This window comes from Herpailurus yagouaroundi, unplaced genomic scaffold, assembly GCF_014898765.1.
Source record: "Herpailurus yagouaroundi ecotype Mexico unplaced genomic scaffold, PumYag 164, whole genome shotgun sequence".
Classification (NCBI taxonomy): Eukaryota; Metazoa; Chordata; class Mammalia; order Carnivora; family Felidae; genus Herpailurus; species Herpailurus yagouaroundi.
Window position 1 is genome coordinate 45,217,146 of NW_024412405.1, and position 10,210 is coordinate 45,227,355.

The following is a 10,210-nucleotide window of genomic DNA, read 5'->3' on the forward strand; positions in this document are numbered from 1 at the left end:
TCTTTTGGACAATTTCTTATGATCTGTGACTTGCATTCTTTATATTTCATGAGGTGCCAGGTCAATCTTAACATCATTAGACTTTTTAAAATATTGCCTATATTTTAGATCTGGCCTTTGAAGTTGTCAAGCTAAACTTACCTTAATTAAGTTAAAAAGTTCTAATTACAAATTCTGGTTGTTAAATGAGCCAATTTCAAGTTCCTGCTTTGGCCCCAAATTGTCATTATATCAGTGTGGAAATGGTTCCATTTTTCATTACTGGCATCCAAGACACCTATCAAAAAAAAATAATTGGACTGAGCAATGGTGTGACACTTTGGAATATCATATTTTAAACTAATAATGTATAGATTCAAAAGAATGTTAACCAGTTATTTTTTTTTAGCTTTCCCAACTCTATCCCCACACTAATTGAAAAAATCACTAATCACCTAGTCTGTGCTCTTTTTCTTGAAACAGAGACTTTGTTTTTTGAAAAGAAACACTTAGCTTGAACACTTTACTTTTTATTATTATATTATAAATTAAGTTCCTTAAAATTCACCTTCAAACATCTATTTTGGAACTCAGTTTCAGTAGTTGAATTTTTCTATCAAAATTAAATAGAATTTTAGAATTGTTAGATAAAAAATCACTACAGTAGATTCTAGGTGTCTAGAGTCCCAAAGATCCATTACTGCCTTCAAATGATTGAAAATTTGTGTAAAATATTGATTTCATTAGGAAGGTAAATGAAGTATAAATTATAAGTAATAACTCAAGAAATATAAAAATTCAAAGGTTTCCTTTTTTTTTATTTTTTATTTTTTTATTTTTTTTTTCAACGTTTATTTATTTTTGGGACAGAGAGAGACAGAGCATGAACAGGGGAGGGGCAGAGAGAGAGGGAGACACAGAATCGGAAACAGGCTCCAGGCTCTGAGCCATCAGCCCAGAGCCCAACGCAGGGCTCGAACTCACGGACCGCGAGATCGTGACCTGGCTGAAGTCGGACGCTTAACCGACTGCGCCACCCAGGCGCCCCAAAAATTCAAATGTTTTCAAAGTTTTAAGCAGTTATTAAAAACTAAATGAAAACTATTCTATTTATTTTGCAAGTATATTGTTTTAAAAAAGTCATAAAGCACTTAAAATTTTAAAAATAATTTTTAGGAACCAGTTCCCTAATAAGTAACAAATCAATTTTGGACTCTCAAAATGGGTTCTTAAGTTTGTCATTTAGACAGATATTTACCCCTCTAACTTACATCCAATGAACACTGGAAACTCTTGGGAAATTAACATTGACTTAGTAAGAAAAAATAGTGGTTATTACAAAAACTAGGGTTACAGAATCTGGTTACTTGAGTGTGGTTTTTGGTAAAATATTAAGATACTCAACCGCTCAATACCCTTACCAGTGAATTTCAGGCAACATTGCAAACATTTGAGGATTGTTAGAAAGTGTCATTAGACAATATATGAATATTTTTTTAACATAGTGCATGCCAATGAGTAAATGAAATGTACATTTTTTATTGTTATTATTATCATTAATTTTACCAATCTATCATTTTTTTCATTGTTGTCATAGAAAACTATTTCTTCAAGAGGAGGGATTTTTTTTTTTTAATGTTTATTTATTTTTGAGAGAGAGAGGCAGAGTGCAAACAGGGCAGGGTCAGAGAGAGGAGACACGGAATCCTAAGCAGGTTCTGAGCTGTGAGCACAGTAGGGCTGGAACTCAAGAACAGGAGATCATGAACTGAGCTGAGGTCAGTTGCTTAACTGACTGAGCCACCCAGGTGCCCCCAAGAGGAGGGAGTTTTAAAATTATGTTCAAGGAAATAAACACTACATTTTTATTTTTATTTATTTTTTTGTGATTTTTTTAAATGAAGTTTATTGTCAAATTGGTTTCCATACAACACCCAGTGCTCATCCCAAAAGGTGCCCTCCTCAATACCCATCCCCCACCCTCCCCTCCCTCCCACCCCCCATCAACCCTCGGTTTGTTCTCAGTTTTTAAGAGTCTCTTATGCTTTGGCTCTCTTCCACTCTAACCTCTTTTTTTTTTCTTCCCCTCCCCCATGGGTTTCTAAACATTATATTTTTAAAGTGACATATGGTAAAGGAAATAAATTATTCCATAAAATTAAAATATTGCCAGTTTAGACACAGAAAATAATAACACCTAAAGAATGGTCTAACTAATATTTCTGGTTGTAATGACTTAAAAAGAATGCTCTTTTTGGATAGTGAGGGACTTTTTAAAAACATTGAGAAAGCTAATAGAGAGTGGTTTAAGCTTATTTTACATTAATTTTTACAGCGCACAAATTATTCCTTCAAAATCATGAAAATCTATTCTCATATTTTAAGCAGTGGCAAGAGTTTGGACAACTTTTATAGCCTTATTTGACCTGTGTGCCTTATCTGCAACTAGGGCTAATGTTAGTTCCTATGCCACAGGATTATTTTGACAATGAGATAAGCCATGTTATAAACCAGTAGTACTTTGTCTGGCTCACAATGAAAATGCAATAAATTACTATCCTTATAATTACAGCTATTCGGTGAAAACACTTCTTTTTAACTTTTTAATTTCACACTTACTTTTTCCTTCATAAAGGGAATGGTTTAAAATGTTTTACAGAATGTTTCAATTACTCCTAACAATCAATCACATGAATTCAGGTGGGTAAGTTCCATTTGAGCAAGCTTACTTCTATTGAGATTTGAAAAGTGTATGTGACCTGTAAGTGTTCTCAGAAACAGTAACACTATTTGACAAATGACCTAATCACTCAATTCTAGATCAACACATTTTTCTTGTTATAATAAAATGTCTCTCCCAAGAGTGCATATGGATTTAAACTTCCCTGAATTTTTATAAATTTTTAGCTACTTAATAATATAGCTTTGTCCTGAAAAACTGAAATGTTCCACAAGGTAAATGCTCACCCTATTTTGCTGCATGCCATACAAAAGTCACTTTCAAGGTTCAGAGAATAACTATTCTTTGGCTCCTTTGTGACAATTGTCAGTTTTTGAAAATGCACAAACCTTCCTTCTCATTGAAAGGAAACATAGAACATTCAATACCAGAGGTCACTCAACATTAGGAGTCTATTTTAAAAACACAGCCATATTTCCCCTGGTATCTGTCATTGTGCCAGCTTAGGAGAAAAGCTATGCAGTACTACGACTTAAAATGTCCCCAAATTTCATTAAAATAGACATAATGTAGCTTTTGACAAAGGTGTGGTTTTTGTCTAACTTTTTTAACTCAAGTTCGTAAAAATGCCATTTTACTGTCTTAAGTGATCACTTCTAATAAGAACAGACCCTTGCATTTGCTCATGATTCTCTTTCATTAGTTTATTCTTCTCTAAATCTCTCTCTTAAAATTTACCTCCTTTGCTAGGTATTGTGAGTGTTTGTTTAAATTCCTGTAATTTTGGGGCGCCTGGGTGGCGCAGTCGGTTAAGCGTCCGACTTCAGCCAGGTCACGATCTCACGGTCCGTGAGTTCGAGCCCCGCGTCGGGCTCTGGGCTGATGGCTCAGAGCCTGGAGCCTATTTCCGATTCTGTGTCTCCCTCTCTCTCTGCCCCTCGCCCGTTCATGCTCTGTGTCTCTCTGTCCCAAAAATAAATAAATAAACGTTGAAAAAAATTTAAAAAAAAATAAATAAATAAATTCCTGTAATTTTGGTATAGCTCCAGTATTACCCCGAGTAAGCTAAAAGCTTGTGGCATGCTCCATGTAATGTGTAATTGTGCGTGTCTGAAATATCCTGATTAAAATATTAAGAATATCTCCCTTTACACACAAAGTTCAAAATTATGCCAGTCTCTTGAAAATGTTTTAAACTATAATGCATGTAATGTGTTCAAAGCTATGGACTAAGCGACTTTCATACTGCATTTAAACTATTGACAAATGGCAACCCCATTTTAGCTAGTAAAGAAAATCAACAGCAATGTGTGAACCAAGCTGTTATTTAACATGGTGCTAATAGTTTAACATGCATTACAATTATAATTTAAACTAATTTAATATGGTGTCAGATTGACTTCAATTTTTTTTAAGTAAGTGGGAGGGTTAGTGTTAATACTTGGAAATCTAAACTTCAAGATACAGTAACATGTAATTAAATGTTACAAAAAAGCCTAAAAAAATTCCATGCTGTGCTGCTAAATTAGCGAGGACTCATATATTTTGATGGAAAACTGAGAAATAAAAAAGTAACATGAATGTGCTTATAAAATATGATGTGGAAGGGCAAATAGGAAATTATATTCGCCATGTAGTTGTAAGATAGACATTGCTATATTGTGTCACTAAGCCAATATATCGTATGTGCCAAGGCACAAGATACACATAATTTAAGGGGAGGTGACAATAAAATGAAACATTTTAGATCAGGGTGTTTGTTGTGCTTTAAAAGTGTTTGGAAAGGCATAATCATGCCACAGTGAGTGCATCTTCCCCATACTACATTTATCCTTGAGGAAATATTAGGGCTGAATTGCAATGTAAGATTTTCAGACCATCTCCTGCATATTTGTTTACGGATTTGCCTACCCTTGCTAGAAGAACCTCCGTGAATTCGGAGCGCATATATTATTCACCTTTATTTTACTAGCACCAAGAATAGCACCCTCAGATAGTTAGCACTCAACAATGAATGTGTAAATGAAAAAATGAAGTATGTAAATGTCTGCCTTATAAGTAGCCAGAGCTGCAACAACAACCACACCTGTTTACTTAATATTTATGTGTATTGTTCTATAACAGAATAAATACCTAAAAAATAAAAATCACACTAATGATCATGATATTATTATATTGAAGTATCTAACTTTAAGGGTAGGAATGGTTAAATAAGTTATTGTTCCACATGATGAAATCCCATGTTGGTATTAAAAATGGTAACTATGGGAAAATTGCCAATAATACGAAAATTATTACCAAATGAAAGGCAAAAAATAAAGTTTGCACTGGTGCCTAGTTATGTAACCATTATAGCTTTTTAAAATGAGTACAATATTACTAAAATGTTTTTAGGTACTAAATTTGTTCAATGCTGGAAATTCAATGCTGGAACATTCTGTTACTGATTTTCTTTGTGAGGCAAGCAGTTAAGTTTTGATCTAAAGCTAAGTTTTTGTGTTGTGTTCATTGGGACAAAGAGATCAAAGCAATAGCAATTATAGTGACTAAAATTCGCTCATATTGCCTGGGACCTGAAGTTGGCAATGATGACTTCAATAATAGATACTTTTGAAATATTATAGGACAGAAAAAGAGATGGTCTTAATGAACTCTACTTAGTCTCTAGAAGACTAATAATAATTACAGTGGTGATTAAAAATCCGCATCTAATGGTTCATGATCAGTTTGCACTTAGGGGTTTTTATGTCTACAGCCATTTGTTTTTAACTTTAGCTTTTAAAAATAACTAGCTGGTTCTTTGGATTCTTAACGAACAGTATACCACAAATGAGTGAAGAAGTTTAACAAAACTTACAAAAAAAAAATTCTAAAGCCCAGACCACGTTTTCATAAAAGCAATCAAAAGAGCACCGTCAAATCAATGTTAATAATTTGCATCTCGCAGATCAAGCAGCTGAGCTGTTGAGAATCTAAATTCCCTCCATCTGACTACTATATTTTTCTCTACCATATCAGTATAGACTGAGTAAAACATTCATATGGTATTTTATTTTTTAAAGAAATGTTTTTAAAATTTTTAATTTTTTAATTTTAATTTTAATTTTTTTTTTTTTTTTTTTTTTTTTACTGTGTGTGTGTGTGTGTGAAACATTACCCTGGGCACCGAAGCCAATAAGGGGAGAATAGGATTTTTACAGTGTTTTGGCTCGGGAGACAGTGAAAAGGGGCTATTTGATCTGATGTGAGGAGGACCTGAGTTTCCTCACGTGGGTGATTGTGAAGATTATAATTGTAAAATGCTTCAAGTATCAAACATATCACAATAACTGGTATTATTGTATTTTTGTAGTGGGGGAAAGAGGGAAGTTTACTCAAATATATGAAACTGCTAGAGCAGGAGTATATTAGGTGATAATAAAAGTATCTTGGGTCGAGTTATAGTCTTGTGTGGGTTTTACAATATCAGCATAGCAGATTTCTAATCTTAGTGGTGTGCCTTTGATCGATAATATGTACTGAAAGTGTGAAACTACATCTTGAGTAGCTCAGTGGGACTAGACCAAGGTATGGATAGTCAGGTGACTCTGACTAGAGCAGTCACGCACCTATTAATCTTCTCTGCGTGTGTCACGGCTTAAAAAAAATCTATTCTTGGAGAAGTGACTTAGTAGCAGAAGTCTGGTGTGAAGTTTTCAAGGATTTGTCTCAAAGGTACACAACGGCAGGGGCATTTGTGGAAAGGCATTCAAAAGATTATAAAGAAACTAAACTTCAGTGATGACCTTACAAACTGAAGTCCTATATGATTTTTATAGCCTTATACGAGAGCACAATAACATGATGGTATGGAGATGTTTAAATGCAGTGGGACACTTTAAATTCCACTCAAGTGACAGTACAGGCTGCTAGTAAAATATCCTTTGGCTCCCAAGTCTAATAGATTTTATTTTCCAGTTTGTTAGATCTCTACTTATATAATTTCTACCAAAGATGATGTAGGTAAGCGCAAAAAAAAAAAAACTTTATAAATTTGCATATATAACATTGAAGCTTTTTTACCATAATCTGAAGGTCTTTGATTATTAATCACCATTATATGAATAATTTAGTAGTTATGAATGGAGACATGATCCCATAAACATTGCTTTCATCCATTTCTTCATGAATGAGAAAGATTTCTTCACTGAAATCTTTCCCTTAAGATTATTTATTTCTTTAAAGTTTAAGTTGATTTTCCTTACTGCTGCATTGCCATTTGCATAAAAGAGGTCAAAATATACCTCTACAAAAGACTGCATAACATGACTAATAGGGACACGCAGTGCTTCGTGGTATATTTTCTGAATCTTCTGTTGGATGTGTTCAGAGAATAGTACAAAATCAATTATCCATATCTTACATGTTAGCTTTTAAATTTATTTTGGAATAATGAGGAAAGTAACCCTAGAAACCAAGTAACTAATGTATGCTGTCTCCTCTTCTAATCCTACAGCATAAAGCAATGCTGGATATTCATTGTAAAACCGTATTTTTCTTCAGGTTAGAGTTTAAATTTATCTCCATTATAGAATTGTCATATTCATCTGGGTCAAAGAGTCAGCTGGGTCAGAGTCGACTTCCCTCTTTTTCTTTCTTGCCTAGCTATCCGCATTATATTTACTTCTGTCCTACCTTTTCCAACAATTTCTTAACTGGATCTTTGCAGCAATTTCTGGATCTTACTCTGAGTTGGACTCTGAGACTATTTCTTTATACAACAACCATAAAAAAATCCTTCGGGGGATTCTGTTTTTATGCATTGACTTCATGTGTCTAAATCATTTGAGATGTAGCTTCATGATAAATCTCAACACTCCCACTCTCTAATTATTCTCTTTCTGATTTCATCTTCTCTTGGCAGCTACACGTATCGGTACCCTTCCATCCTGTTGGTATTTTCTTTTGTCCAATTATTCTCAATTGACGTTTAACTTCACACAGCATTAATAAATGTTGATAAGACAAGAATTGCCCCTTTAAAATAAATATTTTAGAGCTTTCCAAATACACTTGGCAAATTCTGGCGAGTAGGTATTCGGATGCCCACAAAGACCACATACAGTACATGTGTGGAGTTTATTATCAAAACTGAAATTTGCACGCTGCGAGTACACTGTCTTTCCCCGTAAGTACCTCAGCAAAGGATCTTTTGGCAAGAAGTAGCTCCCTGTATGATGTTGCCAAACTAAAACTACGTGATACAGACTGCTGTGAAGTTATTGTTAACAGTTTTCCACCAGATTTCTTCAAATGCATGTTTTGTTACAAGCTATATGTGATTATGGAATCCTGCCAAAGCCCAAATCCCATGCTAAAAGACATTTAATGATCAACATTTTAAATTAATTTTTCAAAACTCTACTATCCAAGTAAATCTTGACACAAATTTGACTTGTTTTCTCTTCATACTTCACTGAAACCTCCACATGAGTTTGAATTATCCAAAATATTCTGAGATTAGTATTTTAGGTTGCTGTACTCATGTTTTATCTAAAAATGAACAAAACCTCCTAACATATAGTTTAGTCTAGACCAGATGAGGAATTAAAGTTTTATCATTCTTTCATTGGATCTTACTTTAGGGTGAAGTAATGGACCAATGCCCACTAAATTGTCAGCTTTATTCTCTTTGACTACATTTGCACGACTGTGTTCTAAAATCCAACTGTTGCAGAACACTGAACTTAAATAATATTTTACTTTTCAGGCACAGGTCATTTAAAGAAAAAAAAACCAGAATACCATTTCTGGGATTTATAAGGTTTTTTCTTTATCCCTCATGAATACCTCGGATTAACTGTTACATAACTGACATTGTTTACTGGCACAAACTAATTATTTCACTAAGCTTTGTTGTTAATTTCTATTGCCTAAACTGGGAGCAACAGGTGTTTGTGTATATGTGTTTGTGTGTGTGTGTGTGTGTGTGTGTATACACATGAACACCAAAAAGACAATTTCAAATACATATTAAATCTGTTTGCTAATACCTTCATATCAAATATGTAATCATTGTATTGTTGAAGTATTGAGTGATTCTAAAATGCACTTATATCCTTAGGTAGTTGTGGTGATTCAAAAAGATCTTTTATGTACTTAAAACAATATTTAACTTATATAAAGTACTCTGTTAGCTCTTTTTAAATCACTCATATATATATTCATAGAAATATATATTCATAGAAATATATATTCATAGAAATATATATATTCATAGAAATGATTTTATTCATAAATGAATGATTTATGGCATTAAATGATTTATGGCTGTAGATTGGATTATCACATGCTGCTTTCTTCTTTTGATAAGCCATATGCACAATACCTATATAGACCATACTGGTGTGAGGGCCTAAAGTATACATTGCTATTTCCTCCCAAACCATCTTCTCTTGGGAATAACTTCAATTTTCTTTAAGGTAGCCACACAGTTCCCATGTGCTCTGGGGAAAGAAAACTCCAATTCTTACTCTAGAGTTGGCTAACAGGTTGAAAATCACTTTCACTGCCTTAGATTCAGGGAGATGGTATGTAAGAAAATAGGATATTTTTACCTTTACCTCAGATTTGTTATGACTTCATACGTTGGTATCTCTCACATAAAATATAGACTCAATTTTTTTGTCTACCTAACAAAAATAAAACATCAGTATTGATAACAAATAGAAATAGGAGCATAGGCAATTAAAAAATGGCAATGTTTTTATCCAGGTTCATCTTCTATTCCAGTAATAATTGAATATACTGACTACAAGTCTATGTCATTATATAGACTCATGTTAGTCATTTTGGATTTTATAATGCATAGAAATCTGGTTCAGAGTTAGAAAAGAATGCCGTCCCAGATATTTATGTTTCATATAATGCAATGATCAGGCTAACATATCAAAACTTAATTATTTAAGCTAAATGCCTGAGGTCAATATTTCATTGACATCATAGAGGTATAAAAATGTCTCAGAAATGCTCTTTCTCTTGCATTCTCTCTGAAAGAAAAGGAGAAAAGGTTTAATATAATGAATTATTCTTCCATATGCTATAATCAACCAAAATGTGTTAATGTACATGGGAATAAAACCAAACTTAGGCATTGTAGACATTAGTAAATAATTTCATGAATTTATTCTCTCACTTTCATGGGAAATAAAATTTCTATAATTTAAATGTAAATTCAACAAATTATGAAATGAATGAGAAAAAAAGACCCAACTGAGCAAATCTTTGCTTTTGCTATTTTGAGAAAGATTATTTTACATTATGGGTGAGAAGAAATAGCCTTCACTAATAGCCTCTATGTGCATGAATGTGCCTACTTGAATTGAGTTTTGCTATTTTTTGCATATTAATGTTGTACATTCAAATACAAATTATAACTTCGTAAAGAGCCACATGCTAGAATGCTTGAAAGTGAAATTATGATTAAAACATTTTCATTACATAAAGTGATTTATAAGTGTAATAAAATTAATAAATCGTTTAAAATAATTTATAAAGTTATAAATCAGCAAT